The sequence below is a fragment of the Oryzias melastigma genome, linkage group LG8 (genome assembly GCF_002922805.2).
Source record: "Oryzias melastigma strain HK-1 linkage group LG8, ASM292280v2, whole genome shotgun sequence".
Lineage (NCBI taxonomy): Eukaryota > Metazoa > Chordata > Actinopteri > Beloniformes > Adrianichthyidae > Oryzias > Oryzias melastigma.
This window is the reverse complement of record NC_050519.1, coordinates 780,164-798,575: the sequence shown is the minus strand read 5'-3', so window position 1 is coordinate 798,575 and position 18,412 is coordinate 780,164. Positions and strand designations below refer to the sequence as shown.

General features: G+C 43.1%; 1 protein-coding gene and 1 long non-coding RNA gene across 2 annotated transcripts in view; one reads left to right on the top strand and one right to left on the bottom strand.

Annotated features, from left to right (window-relative positions):
• The window catches only part of LOC112146886, a 22,502-nt gene extending 4,295 nt beyond the window's left edge, over positions 1–18,207 (bottom strand). Inside the window, exon 1 of the long non-coding RNA XR_004948288.1 lies at positions 17,695–18,207. This is a non-coding gene — a long non-coding RNA (uncharacterized LOC112146886). The remainder of the gene's footprint in view (positions 1–17,694) is intronic.
• The window catches only part of rbfox3a (RNA binding fox-1 homolog 3a), a gene marked incomplete in the record, with an annotated part of 614,011 nt that overhangs the window by 271,054 nt on the left and 324,545 nt on the right, over positions 1–18,412 (top strand). Inside the window, 2 exon segments of the mRNA XM_024272938.2 lie at positions 758–821; positions 2,896–2,951.

The following is an 18,412-nucleotide window of genomic DNA, read 5'->3' as shown; positions in this document are numbered from 1 at the left end:
GGTAGATGTAGCGGTGACGGTAGCTGTGGCGGTAGCAGTGATGGTAGCTGTGGCGGTGATGCTAGCTGTGGCGGTAGCAGTGACGGTAGCTGTAGTAGTAGCTGTGGCAGTAGTGGTGGCGGTAGTTATGGTGGTGGCAGTGGCGGTAGTGGTAGCTGTGCTGGTAGCAGTGGCGGTAGTGGTTGCGGTAGCTGTGGCAGTGTTGGTTGCAGTAGTGTGTGTGGGGGGTTCAGCATCTATAATTGCCTGGATGCCGCCGCTCGTTGCTGCGGTTGCTTTCATTCAGTTGCAGATCACTGCAGGTGGAGGCGGGGGAGGAGGGTGAGCTGTGTGGCGTAGAAGAACCCCACCCCCCCCCCACCCCCCATCTCCAGCATCAGTGCGAGTGAGTTAGAGAGTGAGCGTGGAGAGCTGAGGAAAAGTGAGGAGGTGATAAGGAGGGGGGTGGACCACAGCTCAGACCTGTCTCAGGTGAGGAGGGGGGGTCCACATACACAGAAACCCCCCACCCCCGCCCCCCCAGACTCACAGCATCACTGCCCAGAGCCGTCGCCGGAGGAATCCTTGGCTTCTGGAATTGGGCTCTTGTTGGTGTGTGCATTAGATGCTCAGCTCCCTCCTCCTCCTCCCTCTTCGTCTTCTCCTCCTCCTCCTTGTCCTGCTCTTCTCTCCTCCTCCTCCTCCTCCTCTCTGCTCTGGCTTTGCCGCTCTCACAGCCTAGTTTTCTTTTTTTCCCCCTCTCTTCAATCTCGTGCAGGTTGAATCTGACGGAGGGACCGGTGCCGCGCTCCCATCCCCGCGCTCCTTCAACAACAGCCTCTGTGAGTATTCTCATGCTAATTCGTCTCCTCCTGCCTCCCTCCAGCATCCGTTTGTCTATCCACACCCCCCTCCTTTTCTTTCTGTTTTGCCATTCTTTGCCTCTTTTATGTTGGCGGTGGCGGCGGCAGCGGCGGCGGTGCGGGAAGGCAGCCGAAGAAGTGTAGACAAAAAGGAGCGGGATGCACAGAAATAGAGGGGAGGGGAAAGATGATCTCCGCCGCTGCCGCCGCGTGTAGCCCGCTCTGGCTTTCGGGGGTCTTCCCCTCCGAGGATGGTGGAATTGCCGATGTGGGGACGTAGGGGGGCGGGTCTTGGTTTTGTGAGTACATAGTTGTGTGGGAATGATAGGGGATGCTGCTGACGAGCTGAGAGTGGCTCATCGCGCCGCCGCTCTGTTGACGAAACTTCTGATTCACGGCTCGGGCGCCACTTCTCTGCTGCGGCGCCGCCGAATCAGAAGTTGCATGCTTGTGCAGGACGAGCGGAGCATGCACGGCATGCGCGGCGGCTCTAATGACCACAGCAGCAGCTGCACAAACCCGCACTAATGAGTGTGTGTTTGTGGAGGTCAGGCCGTCAGTGTCCATTCCTACTGGCTGCCCTTTGATCAAAGAGTCTCATTTAGTCCGCCCACGGCATGTGTCTGAGCCATATGAGGAGTGGGTGTATTTTATGTGTGGTGGTGGTGGGGGGTGAGATGGATAGGCCGGAGCTGCACCACCATGGCTAATGGGCGCCCGGGTCGGCAGGGGTGGCTGCACATCCGGTTGTGTGGATTTGTCAGGGAGAGGGATGCATCTCCCGGCCCGCCGGCCGCTGCAGAAGACGCCGTTGGAGCAACAAAACGCTCACAAAAACACCGGTTTGGCGGATTGATCTGAGCGCGGCAATTAAGCAGGAATCAGAAGCAGGCATCTGGTGAGGCGAGGAGGCTTCGCCTGGCGGCAGATTACCATTTTGGTTCGGTGTGCAGCCCAGAAGGTGTCTGCAGTTCTGCAGGCGAGGCGTCCCGGTGCTTCACCTCTTCCAGGGACCTACTAAGTTTGATTAACGGTGATTGGGTTTATGAAAATGAGAGCTTGCTTTCAGAAGTAGGCTGATGGAAACCAGAACCGTTCCCCCAATTATGGGAGATTAGGTTCCTCTCCACCAATCCGAGTCCTTAAATCCCTCCTGTTTTTACAGCTCCGTCTCCCAAATGTGATTCAGCCTGGAGACCTGGGCAGAATAGCAATAAAAGAAGTTTAGCGGTGAAACCCGGCGCACCATAATTGACACTGCACGCCGTTGCAGTTGGCTGTAATTAACTGTGTAACGGAGGTTGTCAGCTGGAAAAGGGGAAAGCCCACACTATCGGCGTGCGGCGTTCTGCACACTTGAAAGTGCAGCGTTTATCGTGTCCTTGCAGCTTCCACCAGCGGGTGCGTTTCAGGTTAGCGAGGCCCTCTCAGATCTTTCACTCCAGGCCCAGTCAGGCATTATCCACGGCTTCCTTTATCCTTTTGCGCCACAGTTTGAACACATGAAAAATCAAAAGGAGCCATTGTTTTCTGGGGCGAGCGGAAAGGCTTATCATCTATTTTTAGTGCGCGTTTCCTCCTCCTCGTTGCCTGGGCCACGATTCATGCTTATGTCGAGAGATTTGGTGCCCATAAACTATGTTGTGCTTCGCAGCCAGGCGCTGGCTGCTGACAACTCTCACCCACACATTAGTGATGGACGAGCGCGGGGCCCCCTGCAGGAGCGCGGCCGGTGCGTGATGGCGCCCATATGTGCGGGCAGCACCTGCATTAACGCTGCACCCGAAAAGAGGAGGACGGCAGAAAAAAGCTCATAAAGATAAAAATCACATTTCACTAGAGGGGGTTGTGTGACAGTGATGTATGTTGTGAGCATCCTGGCACCTCATTGAGAAGAGACGGAGTTCTGGGTGGGTAAATCAATTTGTGCAGAGGCCGTCGGTGCGGGTATTGGTTTCTCGATATGATCTTTGTTGTCCATTTTTTTTAGAGGTCAAGCGTGAGCGCCGCCACAAGGGCAGACAAACCTGACCGCTTTCTCTCTTGTTTCTAGGCTGGTAAACGATCCAACCCAGGAGGATTGTGGGTAAATAAGTCTTCATAGTCCAGGTATGTGCTTTGTTTTGGTCTTAAAGTTTCCACTTTGCGGCTTCTCTGTGAAGTTCATCCATTACAACGTGCGTCTTGATGGAGTGTCCGGCGCCGGCGGCGAGCGCAGTCTGTGCATTAATCGCTGTAATTACTCAGCCGGGCCTGACAGTGATTCTGGGGGCGTGTCTGCGCACAGCGCTGTGGAGGAAAGTATTTGCCCCCTCCTGGTCTGTTTTAACGCGTTTCCTTCACATGTTATGATGCAAAGATTTGACAGAAAAGCTTTCAAACTGGGGTGTGTCGTCTCTGATTGGATCTATGGAGGATTTTTTTGTTTGGATTAATCGTTGGAAATCCATTCTGGTTGAATGGCAGCAATTACAGTTCAAGTTCACAAAACAGAATCTCTAGGTCATTTGTTTCTGATTTGTTTGATCTTTAATATTTGTGTTGAGATAAACTACACCACTTGTGGATATTCCCATATCATAACACCTCTACCTCCATGTTTGGTTACTGCAATGAGCTTCTTTTGATGTATTTTCTTTGAAATTGTATGAATTTTGTCAATGCCTCTAATTATCACACTACCACCCCCATGTTTGGTTATAACAATGATTTATTTGATATTTTGACTCAAGATTGGTCTGCATTTTGTCACTGCCTACAGACCATCACACTGCCACCACCATGCTAGTTTGTAACTATGATCTTCTAAAACATATGTTCACCCAGAATTAGTCTGAATATTTTCAAAAACCTCCAGATCATCACACTACCACCACCATGTTTAGTCATAACCATTTTGTTCGTTGAATATTTCACCTCATAATTTGTCAGAATTTTATTTATAACCTCAGACCATTACACCACCACCACCATGTTTGGTAATAACAATGAGCTTCTTGTGATATATTGACTCAGTATCTGTCTAAATTTGTCAGTACCTCCAACTTATCACACTACCACCACCATGTCAGCTATATCTTTTTTAAATATTTTTACCCAGAGTTTGTCTGAATATTTTCCAAATTTCCAGTATCTCCAGATCATTACACTGCCACCACCATGTTTGGTTCAAACCTTAACCTTTTTGTTTTTTTTAAATAATATTTTGACCCAGAATTTGCCTGAATTTAGCAGTACATTCAGACCATTACACTACCACCACCATGTTTGGTTGTAAGTTTGTTCTTTTTTTCCCCCTCAATATTTCTTTGAAGTTCATCACTGTCTCCAGACCATTACACTACCACTACCATGCATAGTTAGAACTAATATGTTCTCATAATATTTCTGTTTTTCGTTTATAGCCAGTATTCTTTTTTTTTTTTGGTATTTTACTCAGTTTTTTATTTTATTTTATTTTATCAATACTTGCAAACCATAACCCTACCACCACTATGTTTGGTCATAATGATGATTTATTTTATAATTATGACTCAGAATTTTTCTGAGTTCATCAATTCCCTTCAGACCATTATACTACTACCACCATACTTAGTTAGAGCTATTATGTTCTTGTAATATTTTGACTCAGCATTAGAATGCATTGTGTCTAGACCTCAAGACCATCACACTACCACCACCATGTTAGGTTACAGCCATGACCTTTTCCTGGGCTTTTTTGATGTTTTGATCAAGAATTTTTTCTGAATTTCGTCAATTCCTTCAAACTAATACACTGACACCACCGTGTTTGACCGTAATTATGGTTTATTTTGGCTCAGAATTTTTCTGAATTTTGTCCATATCTGCAGGCCATTATACTACCACCACCATGCTTAGGAACTATTATCTTCTTTTTCATATTTTAACTCAGAATTTGTCTGATAATGTCAATAACGTCATACCATCAAACTACCACCACCATGTTTGTATCCTTGACCCATTTTTTTCCCGCTCCTAATTTCTGTGAATTTTATCAACACCCAGCAGACCATCACACTACCACCACCATGTTTAGGTTCATAATCATGATTTTTCTCTGTATTTGTCAACATCCCTGAACCATCACACTACCACCACCATGTTTGGTTATAGCTCTGATCTTTTTTTTTGCCTTTTTTGATTCTTTTTTTATCTAGAATTTTGTTAATTTATTTAAACTAATACATTAAAACCATCATGTTTGATTGCAATCATGGTTTATTTTGAAAGTTTGAATCCAAATTTTTCTGAATTTGTCAATACTTCCAGACCATTAAACTACCACAACCATGTTTAGCTGAAACCATAACCTTTTTTGATATCTTGACTCAGAATCTGCCTGAATTTTTTTAATACCTGCAGCCCATTATACTACCACCACCATGCTTAGTAAAAACTATTATTAACTCTGAATTTTTATTTTATTACTTTATTGTGTCGATAACATACCATCACGTTTGGCTAATCCTTAAACTTTTTTTTTTGTCCTCAATATTTCTGTGTACTTTTGTCAATATCTGCTGACCATTACACTACCACCACCATGTTTTTGGTTCATAATCATGATCTTTCTCCAAATTTGTCCAAATCCCCAGACTATCACACTACCACCACCATGTTTGATTGTAATGATGATTTATTTTTGAAGTTTAAACTTCAATACTCCCAGACCATCGCACTACCACCACCATGTTTGGTTATAAATATTATCTTTTTTTTAATAATTTGACTTGAATTTGTCTGAATTTTACAGATAAACTGTTATTTTTGGGTCAAACGTCAGTCGAGTGTTTGTGTTCTGGTATTTGTCTTGTCGCTCTGACAGGAGAATTATTGATTTTAGTTTTTTTATTATAATCTCTGGTAGTGCCAGGCAGCTTTAGGAAACTTTTTCTTTCTGAGAAGAAGGACTTGGATGTTTTTCAGTTCATGTTGGAGGCCGAAGGTCCTTCAGGTGAGACCAAACCAAAGTGAGGAGGAGGAAAGTTTTCCCTCCGTCTCTGCCGAGGGGAAGACGTCACCTCGCCTCGCCGGCCGCAACCGCTCGCTGACTTGTGATCTCTGGGAAAGTGTGGTGCAAAATCACCACAGCAACAACTGCTTAGCAACCAAAATGTTGCCATCATAAGAAAACAAAGAAAAGGAAAACACAAGAAGAGAAACGGCAGAATTACGTCTGGGTTTTAATATGTGGCTGTTTTATTGCGCGCCGCGGCGGGATGTTTTGCTGCGCGGGCTCGCAGCCTGAGAGCGGCTCGTAAAGACGAGGAGATGAATGGTCAAATCAAACGTGTCAAGTCAGGGATATGAAGCGGAGGGGGGGGCGGCAGCTCGGAGGTACTGTATTGTCTGTACAAGGGCAGCAGAGTTGTGCTTTGTGCTGGTGGAACGCGTCTCCTAACACCGCGGATGTTCCGGCTAATCAGAGCGGCATTGTTGGTCATAATAAGTGGAGTTTAATAGGTGAATGTGCGCCACTTCCCGTCTTATCTCACTGTGACTTTCACTGGCACTGCCTGCAGCAAGTAATCATGAGAATTATATGACTCACAGACACCGTTTTTAATTAAGGACAGTTTTTAGCATCAGGAAAAAGAAGAGGGGAGGGGGCACCAGAGCCATTTTCTTTTGGTTTCTCATTAATCACAGAAGCATGTCTGATACCAGCAGAGGAAAGCAGGCTGCGGCGGCGGCGGCGGCGGAGTGGAATATTTGAACATCTCAGTGCTGATGTGTGCAAAGCAGAGTGTGTGTCTGCAGGGGAGGCTTTGAAATTTCATCCTCTCCATCCCTTTTAACTTGGCGGGGAGGATGTGTGTGCGTCGGCCAATGGCTGCTGGGGAAGCTCCTGGACCCCCCCCCCCACGCAGACCTGCATTGTGTCACATAGTTTAATGTGAAATTGCTTTTCTTTCAAATTTCCCCCCGGAAAGGAGTAAAAAAACGTTCCGCTTCATAACGGCGTGTTGTTGTGGCGAGCTCTTCCCCCCTTTTCCTCGCCATCCCGGCCTCTGAAAAATTTATCGTGCATTAGCGGGGCCTTAAATTGAATTTGCGGCCGGCGGCGAGGGCTGCGGGCTCGTCCTATCAGAGACACTTTGTAAGGGCCCCCCCGGGGCCGTCCTATCAGTCAGACACACTGTCAGCAGACACACTCCGTTAGTCAGCATGGCGGCCCGGCCCGGCCACCGGTGGGGGCGCCCAGCTCCCCCGCCTGCCAATCACAGCTCCAGCGAGGGCGCCGACCTTTGCCCCCCCCGTTCTTCAACAGGTCGACACCCTTAAATTTAGCTCCTTCCTGTCTTGTTTGGCTTCTCTCCACTTCCTGTCAGACTCCTGCCCCCCCCTCAGTGATGATCACCTGCGTCCACGATTTACATTAGTACCTGCTGGTTAATGTCACGTATGTTTTGTTGGGACATTAAGGGCGTCTTTTACCGCCGCTCGCTCGCCGGCTGGAGGAGAAGGTCGATTCTGCGGCGCTTGGCGGGAGGAAACGGTGAAAGCGGCCCGTTACGGAGCGTTCTCACTGAGATCCGCTTTCATTTTCATGCGGTTTTAAATGTCAGGAACAGAACAAAGTTTTCAAAATGGATCGTTTTATGAGAGGCTGGAAAAGAAAGATGATGAGCGCGTCCTTGCTCCGCCAGGATCACGTGTCACGAGTTCACAGAGGTGTTCTTCACCGGACAGGAACGTTCTTCACAAACAGCGCTCTGCTGCCCCGTCAGAGGAAGTCCTAAATCTAAAGCTAAAAATTCATTCTACACTTACTTATAAAAGTCTGGGATCAATACTTTGTTTTTTTTTAACTCATTTTTCCCTCATTTAACTCCAATGAACAACTGAGCTTCTCCAAAACAATCCCACATCATCACCCTACCACCTCCGTGCTGTACAGTGTGACTTTACTTTCAGATTTTAGTTCTTTCTTCAGAATATGGACGTTCTCTGTCTAACGCCATTTTTGTCCCTCAAAATTTGAGTTTTAAAGTAGGAGCTGCAACACGTGACCATTCCAGCTGATAGTTAGTTTGGTAGTTTGAGTCCTTTCATCACTTTAAGCTCATTGGGGACCGAAGGGGAGGAACGTCTGAAGTGAAACAATATATTACGAGAGCGTGCACAAGAGCGTGCACAAGAGCGTGCACAATCCAACATGTTTAAGCAGTGGTCTCCATCTTTTTTGGGGCCACAGACCAGTTTAATTTTTCATAATGATTCACACGGCTGTTTTTTTTTTAGCCTCCAGTTTCTTTAACTTTAAACTTTAAGTGTAGGAACCATTTAAAGGTGGAATATTTTTTAAAGGTATGATAAATAAATACTGGGGAAAAAAAGATTTAATAAAAGTTGGACAAACAACTGTATTTTCTAAATATAATACAAGTACAAATACTCAACTTTATTAGCAACATCCTCATAACATTAGACAGCTGGTTGGTGAATATTCTGCATTAATATTATGGTCTGTGGGAAGAACTGTCACAATAAATCCATTTTGAAGTAATATTTGTCTGTAAATGCAGAGTCTTTCTTTTCTGTTTCCTATTTTCTGCTTTCTAAATGTTTGTGTTTACTCTGCTAGCTTGTGGGTTTCAGTTTCGTGGGTCGGAGCGGCTGCTTTAAGAAAGTAGCCGATGGATTTCTGACTGGGTGGCTTGACGCGTGTCAAGAACGACTCGGATGTGGTGGACAGAATCCAGCAGTTTTTCAAACTAACTTTTCCTTCAGAATCAGATTTCAAGTCAAATTTGTCATCACACTACCACCACCTCCTTTGATTATATTCTCTTTTTTTTGGTTTGTTCATTTGTTTTTTTCTGTGAAGTTTGTCAACGTCTCCAGACTATTACACTACCACCACCATGCTTTTGGCTATATTGATGAATTATTTTGATATTTTGACTCAGATTCTCTCTTAATTCGTACAGAATGAGTTGAATGTGATGGACAGAAATTAGGAGTTTTCCAAAAGAAAATTTCCACAAGAATCAGATTTTAACACTGAGTTTTATCTATAACGCCGGACCACTAATCAATCAGGATTCACCAGGATTTGTCTGAATTATGTCAAAACCTGCAGACCATAACACTACCACCACCATGTTTGGTTATAACCATGAATTATTTTGATGTTTTTCAGAATTCCCCTTAATTTGTCAAGGAGGAGTTAGATGGTTGTGACAGAATCCAGGAGTTTTCCTAAAGAAAATTTCATCTCATTTCGTCAAAACATTCAGACCATCACACTACCACCACCATGTTTGGTTATATCCTTGATCCTTTCTTTTTGTTTTCCTCCCTCAATGTTTTAATGAAGTTTGTCAATGTCTACAAACTATGACTCTACCACCACCATGTATGGTCTTTTCTTCCTTTAGAAACAGATTATATATTTTTAAATTTAAGTCTTTTAAAAAAAAAAAAATTCAATTTTTTTTTTTTAATGTCTGGTATCAACTGGCCCACGGACCGGTTCTGATCTGTGTCCAGGGGGTTCAGGACCACTGGTCTAAAGTACAGCAAACGAATTAAGAAGTACATTTCTGATTTAGATCACTAGAGGATGGAAGTATTGCAGCTGGACTTCCATCCCTGCATGTTTCTGTCTCCTCTGGAGCTGAAGTTCATCCTGACGTGGAGCATCAGAACCATCAGATCAAACAGGCGATTTGAAGCTCAGAGGTTCAGGGGGTCCTTCACTTCCTGTGGGAACATCAGAGAACTTGTCCTTGTCCCAAATCAGATCCTCATTCCACCAGGTGTTTGTGATCGTGGTTTCGGTTCATGAAACATGTTTTTGACTGTGGCCTGAGGCTGGTCGAGTCTGAGACGTTAAACTCTCCGTTTGTTGAGGATTCTTCCCAGTAGGACGATGAGCAGCTGCTGCTCTTCTCCTCCTGTCATCAACACGAACATGAAAGATGCAAATGGACGAAGATGGCGTCTTCTTTCCTGGAGGCTCATTTATTTGCATGTTAGTGTTTTTCTCTGGGAGAAGAGACCTCTCGGCCGTCACGTGGCTGTGTTTAATCAGTGAAACCGTTTCTTCATCACCTGCTGCGTTTCTCTCTGAGCTGCAGAGAAGGTTTCCCATCACGCTGCGTCTCCCATATTATTTCCTTTAGCATCAAAAGAGAAGTTTCATTGTGGAGCTGCTCTGCTGGCAGGCTGATGATAGGTTTTGACAGCCTCTGTACCAACACAATGCTGGAGTTCTAAGGCGTTTATTAGGCAGAACGGAGACATTAACAGGTGTGGGTTTCAATGAGGAATGACTGGAAGGAGGACGGCTGTACGTTTGCAGCTTTTGTGCTCAGGTTCAGGTCTGGATGTGCTTTGATCTGGAAGAAAATCTGATCTTTAGTGAGTTAGCTACACGCTAGCCGTGTTAGTGTCAGTAGACTCCGCATGTGCCGCTCTGATGTCAGATTGAACCACTTTTATCTGCTAAATCAATCAAAACTATCAACACAAACTCTCAAGAATTGATAAAAAAGAGTTCTAAATGTAGAATTTCTTGTTTGATTTCATATTGTGATTATTTGCAAATAAGTTGTCAGCAAATACTGAAACAAAAAAAAATTATAGTGATTAATTTTTTTCCAGGTTTTCGATCGATTCCTGGCCCTAATATATGTGTATATATATATATATATATATATATATATATATATATATATATATATATATATATATATATATATATATATATATATATACATATAGATATGTATATATATATATATATATATATATATATATACATATATATTCCGGGGACAACAGACAAACCGCACTTTGAATGTGCAGAAACAGTGTTTCTGACACGCGTTTTATTCGCCTTTTCGATTGGTCAAGACGCAGTTCTTCACTCCACTTTTCCTGGCGATTTATGACCCCTTTTTCTTGCCATCATGGTACAAACATTACAGACATTTTCTGACTTCCATTTTTGCAAGTTTCCATATTCACTGAATGCACCAGGACTGAGGCTACTGCCCTCATTGATCTTGATTTGCTCCGCCCCCATACGGAAGAATGGGGCCAAAAGTCTCAAACTGGAAGTTTTCAGAGTCAAAATTGAAAAAAAAAGAGTTGAAAGTGAATTTTTGAGTTTTGAAACACCCCAAAAATGTGAAAAAAATGTGAAGCTGAAAATATTTAACTTTATATTAGAATTGCACAAAGTTTCCGACACTTAAAAGTTTTTTCAAGTTGTTTTGTTTGGGTTCCAAATCTTTATACTTTCCGTTTGGGTCCATACGCTAAGCTGTAAACAGGTTTTTCAGTCAAGTTTGTGAGTTATTGAAAGTCTGTTAAAGTAAATCTATCAAAAATCACACACACTTTGTATCTTTTTAGGTTTGTGGGCCTTAAGGTTTTAAAAATGTAAAAACATTTGTGTAGAAGGCTTTAATGCTGAGGAGTTCCTGCCGTCCGGCAGCGCAGCAGGTTGTTTTCAGTCATCTGGATCTCTGAAACCCCGGCAGCTGAAATGGAATCTTCCTCTGTTTTGGATTCTCCGGTTCTCCGCTTTCCCTCAAAGGTCGGAAGTGTCAAACAGTTTGCCGCTCCTGAGCTGCACGGATTCATGTCAGGAGTTGACCTCGCCGGCAAATCCACTGACAGCAGCGATTCCTAATGAAAATGAATTTAATGTATTCCAAACTCTGAGTGTGGAGCGCGGCGGTGTGAACAAGCCTCCCCCCGAACGCGGCGCTTCGTCTGTATATATGACTTTGAATAGCTATTAGGACAATACATTAATGAAATTCCCCGGAGGCTGGCGCTTGCATGTGGGGTTCAAATGCAATTTTTCTTCCTGTGACAACGTCTAATCCCTTGTCCGAGCAGGCCGGTGTTTCTACCTTAAACATCCCTTCATTCCTTCATTTAATAAATGACACCCAGAGGACAAAACGGGGACAAGTCCCCGCTGACACCTGTGAAATATAGACTGATAATGCTGCTGCCACTTCCTTAATGCTGCTCCTTCCCCTCCTCCGGTCTGACAGGCCGGCCCGAGCACGGATCATAATGAGCGGGTCCGGATCGGTCTACTTCCTGAAGCTCTGTGGCTCCGGAGACTAAAGGAGGAGATTCTCCCTAATATCCCTCGCTTATGGCGGATGATTGCGTCCGTCGGCGGCGTGAACATCGTCCCGGGTGGGTGTGCCGGAGCGCCCCGGCTCCTCCAAGAAAAACTCTGCGCTTCATTGTTGGCGCGGCTCACTTTGAGTGATTTAATTACTTGCTTCAGACTCCAGCAATTATAGCTGAGCAGCACATATGTTAATTATATCTGACCTCCCATTTCTGCTGCTCTGTTAATTGTTCTCTCAGACTGAATTCTGGGACGACTGTCATTGCTGCTGCGTATCGGGCAATTTCTGCAGTTTGACGGGAGAGTCCATCTCTGACTCGGGGGGGTCAGACCAAAAAGAAAAAGGCAGTCTGCTCTTTATGACGACGGAGCCTTAGGGCCACAGTGAAAGACTTCAATTAAAAATATTTTAACATTTTGAGGAAAAAGTAAAAAAGTGATATATTTACAAGGAAAAGTTAAACAAAAATGATAAAATATTTTCTGCTGCAGACGGTTCAGAGAAATAAGACGGACGTCCCTCTGCTCATTGATCGGATTCACTTTTTTAAAAAATGCATAACTCTAATGTCGTGACACCACAACTTTTTTTTCATTTTCCAAAAAAAAACAACTTTTTTACCAATAACCAGCGTTTTTACAATCCTTTTTTCTTGTGAGATTTTAACTTTTTCAAATAACTGTAAACTTTATTTTTGTCAAATTTGTCCTTTTTCCTGATAACGGTTGATCCCATTTCAGTCAAAGGTCTTCCTGTCAGTTCAATCGATTCTCAATTTTATAACTTATTTTTTGTAGAAATTTGAATTTTTCGTGATCATTTTATAGATTTATTCTCTTTATATATATATAATTATCTCATGAGTTTACTTTATTCACATAAATCTATGACTTTTTTAAATAGATTTGACTTTATTCTCTTAAAAATAGTTATTTTTTTATGTTAATTTTTGACTTTTCTTATACTTTTACATCTTAACAAGCATTTATTTTACTAATTTCCTATATTTTAACAATTGTATTCTTTTAGAATGTTTGACTGTTTTGACATATAATTTTACTTCTTCATTCTTGTAAAATATATCCTATGTCCTTTTCTTAATAAATTTAAAACTATTCTTGTTAAAATTTGCCTTTTTCCATTTTACATTTTTACTTACAAAATTGTGACTTTTTTCTATTTTTTCATTTTTGTTTTTTATGGTTTTATTTGTTTAGTTTGCCATGTAAATGATTTACAAAAATGAACAGAATACACAAACAACCAAATAAAAATACAATAAGGATATGACGCTTATTAGATACATATCCTTCAATACTCTACAAGTCCATTTAACAAACTAAATTTAAAGTAAAAACAATCTTGTACAAATTTTTTTTACACATTTTACAACTTTATTCTTATATTTTTTTAAATTTATATTCTATATTCTATTTCTTATTGTTTTCTCATAATTTTACCCTTTTCATTTCTGACTTTTTCATAATAATGTCTGTCTTATTTTCATAACATTTTAACAGTTTTTATCAAAATTGTACTTACTCTTGTTAAATTTAGACTTTCTGCTAGTAATGTTACAACTGTAGTCTCTAAAAAATAATTTCTTATAATGTTATCACTGTATTCTTGTAAAGTTTTAACTTTTTTGCAAAATAATTCTACTACTTTAATGTTGTAAAAAATCGACTTTTTCTTATAATTTTACCACTTTAACTTAAAAAATGTAATAAAAACTTTACAACTTTATTTTCATATATTTATTGTATTACTGTAGTCCTTTGTTGTTCCTTTTGTTGTTCCTCTTCCTCTTGTTTCCATCCTCTCCATAACTCCCCAGTTCCAGTTTTCTTTTCCTCTACATGTCAAAGGCTCCAGAAATCCATTAGGAATATCTCACAAAGACAAAACTTCTACCTGAACTAATTCGTCGTGTTAAATGACACATGAATTGCAATTTTTGCAAACATGGTTTTATCACACAGCTTGTTATCAGGTTTAATAGGCTGTGTTTTTTTTAATTCTGGCGCCTGTGAGGAGGCAGGAGTTACAGCGGAGCACGCTCCTAAATTCATTTTGTCTTAAGATATGATTGCAGCTGCGTGACTTTGGCCTCTCGGAGCAGAGACAGGAAAATGGAAACGCTGTTCAACATGAACGTTGTGTTATTGTGCAAATGCAGATTTTAATGAACTCTTCTTTTGTTTGCCGACTTAAGTGAAACGCTGGAACTGCAAAGATGGATTTAGAAAAAGAAAAAGTTATCCAGCTTTTTGTTTTTGGCCTTTTTTGTGGTGTTTAGAAGTTGTTTCCTGCAGCGAGTTTGGGGTCCAAACAACATCAAGTTTTACTTTATGGCGTCATCTCTGTGCCACTGCACCTCATGGGGGCGCTACAGGAACTGACTGAAAACTAACTTATTATTGTCAGAAAAGTGACATCGGTTAGCTGGTAATCTTAACCCTTTGACACCGGAGATGTTACCGGCGACACACAGTCTTTGACGTAGCTCAACTTGTTTACGACCATGGGATTCTGACAGAACTTTTCATATCAGTTCTTCATCAAGTATAAAATACTTTATAAATACTTTTTATAACCTAAAATTACTTCAGTAACGTAAAGTGTTGCATATTGTCTGTTTATTTCTAATTCAAAATCTGCTGGATTTACATAAATCTCGTTGAAGATCTATGGTAGAACTTTACTCTAAAGCTAAAGCTCTGGCGTTAAAGGTTAAGGGACGAAGCATGAGACGATTTAGTGAACTGTTCTGAGGTCGAGTTGAATCTGAATACAGTCAAGTGACCTGGTATAGACCTGATGGTGAGCCCTTAATGTGTCAAAGAAATTAAAGAAATGGTGTCAAAGCATGAAACGCGTTTTGACACACTGGATATGGTGAAAAATTATCTACTGCAGTAATGTGGCAGCAGAGTGGTAACAGGGTGGCAGCAGGGTGGTAACAGGGTGGCAACAGGGTGGCAGCAGGGTGGTAACAGGGTGGCAACAGGGTGGCAGCAGGGTGGTAACAGGGTGGCAACAGGGTGGCAGTAGGGCGGCAGCATGGTGGCAACAGGGTGGTAACAGGGTGGCAGCAGGGTGGCAGCATGGTGGCAGCAGGGTGGTAACAGGGTGGTAACAGGGTGGCAGCAGGGTGGCAGTAGGGCGGCAGCATGGTGGCAGCAGGGTGGTAACAGGGTGGCAGTAGAGTGGCAGCATGGTGGCAGCAGGGTGGTTACAGGGTGGCAGCAGGGTGGTGACAGGGTGGCAGCAGGTTGGCAGCAGGGTGGTAACACGGTGGCAGCAGGGTAGCAGTAGGGCGGCAGCAGGGTGGTGACAGGGTGGTAACAGGGTGGCAGCAGGGTGGTAACAGGGTGGCAGCAGGGTGGCAGTAGAGTGGCAGCAGGGTGGCGACAGGGTAGCAGTAGGGCGGCAGCAGGGTGGCAACAGGTTGGCAGCAGAGTGGCAGCAGGGTGGCAGCAGTGACCACTCACTGATGTTAAAAAATCGCCGTAAGATTGAAGCTTTTTCTTCAAACCTCCACGGATGCTGCCCCGGTGTTAAAATTCGACCACCGCCTCCTGATTACAAATGTCACCTTCGGAATTTGCTGGAAAAACTAGCATTTAGGTCGCTGCATGGTGGTTAAATATGTTTAACATCAGAACTAAATATTTTGTTAAAACATATCTTTATTTTTTTTAAGATTCAAAGGTTAAAGATAACTAGAGGAGTGACTGTTAAAGCCGTACAGACAGAAGCAGAACCAACTGGACTTCCTGCTGTTGAACAATGAGATCCACGCCTGAAGAAGTCCACGCTTGAGGAGTTCAGCTGTTTGTTGACATCATGGCGTTCATGCTGAGGCTGTCAGAGCCTGGCTGAACCCCCCCCCAGCAGAACAGAGACACAGACACCCCCGTCTGGATGCTACAGAAACCCCGTGGAAGCTCAGCGTGGTTGAAGACGAGCTCTCTGAAGCAGCTGAAGCTCCAGCGAGTTCGGACCGAGTCTCTCCTATTTCTGGAGGACCATTGGAAGCGTTTCTGTCAGCGTTTTGATCCTGTCATTCTTTTATCAGCGTTTGACAGTCGATTGATGGAAACGGAACAACAGCTCATGGCTGTGGGCTCCTCCAACACATGTCTGCCTCTCCGTGTTGACGCCGGCAGGACTTGGCAGACGTTGTCCTGGTTTCTCCTGTTTCTACTGCAGGGGGTGTTCGGGCCGAAGCCCGGGGGCCGACTGCAGCTGAAGAGGCATTTAAAGGGGGCCCTCGGTACTTTTAAAAACCATAATCGAATACGCCTCGCAGGTTGTGCTTCACTTTGTGCTCCTTTTTTGTTTGAGCGTTTCTGGAAGCTTCTCCACAATCGTTTGTGCTTTTGACGGATTCAGTGGAGGATTGTCCTCTTTAAATGTTTAAAAAAGCATTTTAATCTGATTTAAAGATGTCCTCCTTTCACTTTTGACAAAAAGATCCATAAAAATCATCGAAAATAAAATAATAGTTACATTTACCATTTATTTAGTGGTGTTTTTAATGACTCTTTCAGTTCATTTGCTATTTTACCATTTTTCAACTAATTAATGTTTATTATTTAGTTTTGTTAACATCATTTAGCATCTTTTTATATCGTTTAAACTTGTATTTCATTAATTTAATTTAATGTTTTTCATATTTAGTCTAATATGAATCTTTTCTAAGATTAACAGTTTTTATCCATTTTATTGTTTGAATTTACATTTTTTGGAATCTTTTTATCTGTTTTGTTATTGATTGAATCAAAATCTGAAGAATATTTAATGGAAGTGTGTTACTGCATTACTTTTTACGCACAATAGATGAAGAAGCATCAACAAAAAATAAAAAAGCATAAGTAAATGAAACAATTAATAAAACACAAAACCCTGAAGCTGAACGAGAATCCTCAACAGAATCAAAGTGAGCCGTATCTTCCACTTTTTTCTTCTTGTTTCGTCTGATTTCCAGCCGTCAGACGATAATTAAAGGTTAAAAGGTTAAAGGTCACTGAAACCAAACTTCAGATCTTCATGGAAGCAGAAAGTTCTGTGTCCCTCCCTTCCAGCAGCGCAGTGGGCGGGGCCACATGTGTTTGTTTGCTCCCTCCGATGAAGATATCCGGTGTCGGTTTACGGTTTTGGCCGCCGCTGCTGCGCCGGCGACACCTTCATTAAAGGTTTTCTGAGCCAGACTCCCAGACAGCTGTCAGCCTGGATTGGATGTCCTCCACCGCTGGTCGTCAGCGCACCCCCCCACCCCCCCCCCTCGCTCAGTCACTCACCCCCATTTACATGTCAATCAAATCCCATGACAGTTGCAGTTTACGGCGTTTCTACACCAGCTGTATTATGAATCTGCTTTTCCTTCTCCCATCAGTTATTTTGGTCTCATCGTTGTTTGGTAAACCGTGTTAGGAAGACTTAATCATCTCTTTAAAGTCATTTCTACGACCACATGGTGAATTTGCGTCTTTGTGATTCTGATTCCAGCTGAATGTCTCCACTTTAGCCTTTCATCTTCATAAATGAGCTGAAATCTTTCCCTGCTGCTTCATGCTGAACGGGGAGAACAATCGTCTGTTTATCAGACTGTCTGTGTTGTTACACGTGTTAATCCTGGCCTGTGCAGCTGTTGTGGCGCTCACGCAGAAAGCCGACATGCGTGTGAAGTCCGGCCTCGCAGCGGCGGCGCTCACCTGTACAGCGGGGAGAGGATTGATTCCAGATTCTGCAGGTTGTTCCTGAAAGAGCTGAGTTTGGTCTGAAATGTTCCTCATAGAAACTCCTCAGCTGTGAGGAAACAAAAAACAGGAGTTGTATGTTTAGTGGAGCAGAACTATGACAAGAGTTCACCTCAGAAGGTCTCCTGAAGGTAGCTGCTATTTGGTCCATTCCTTCATGGAGATCTCCTCAAGAGCTGTGATGCCTTGAGAGTGTTGCTAGTCAACAAAGTCTTCAACCCCCTTCACAGATTCTCAGTTGGTCCAGATGCTGACTAGAACACTCCAGATCCTTCAAATTCTTCTGACCGAGCCACTCCTTGGTTGCCATGACGATGTGTTTGCGATCATTGCCGTTTTATGTTCAATGCTCTCAGTTCTTTTACAAAATCTCTCCATACTTTGATCTATTCATCCTGTCGATTTTGGAGAATAATAACCCCAAATCATAATGCTTCCACCCCCATGCCTGACAGTGGATTTGGTGGATAAAACTCATTGAGTGGCGTTTGTACCGAAGACTTCTGAGTTCTGGGAACCCCGCTCCCCCCGCGGGTTAAAAAAATGAAAGTTCAGGATGAAAATCCTCACATTGAGACGCCATATTGAATTTATTTTTCTACCCTTTGATGATGTCACTGACAACATCACACGCCGAATGCTGAGTCCCTGATTGGTTGACGCGCTGAGGCGC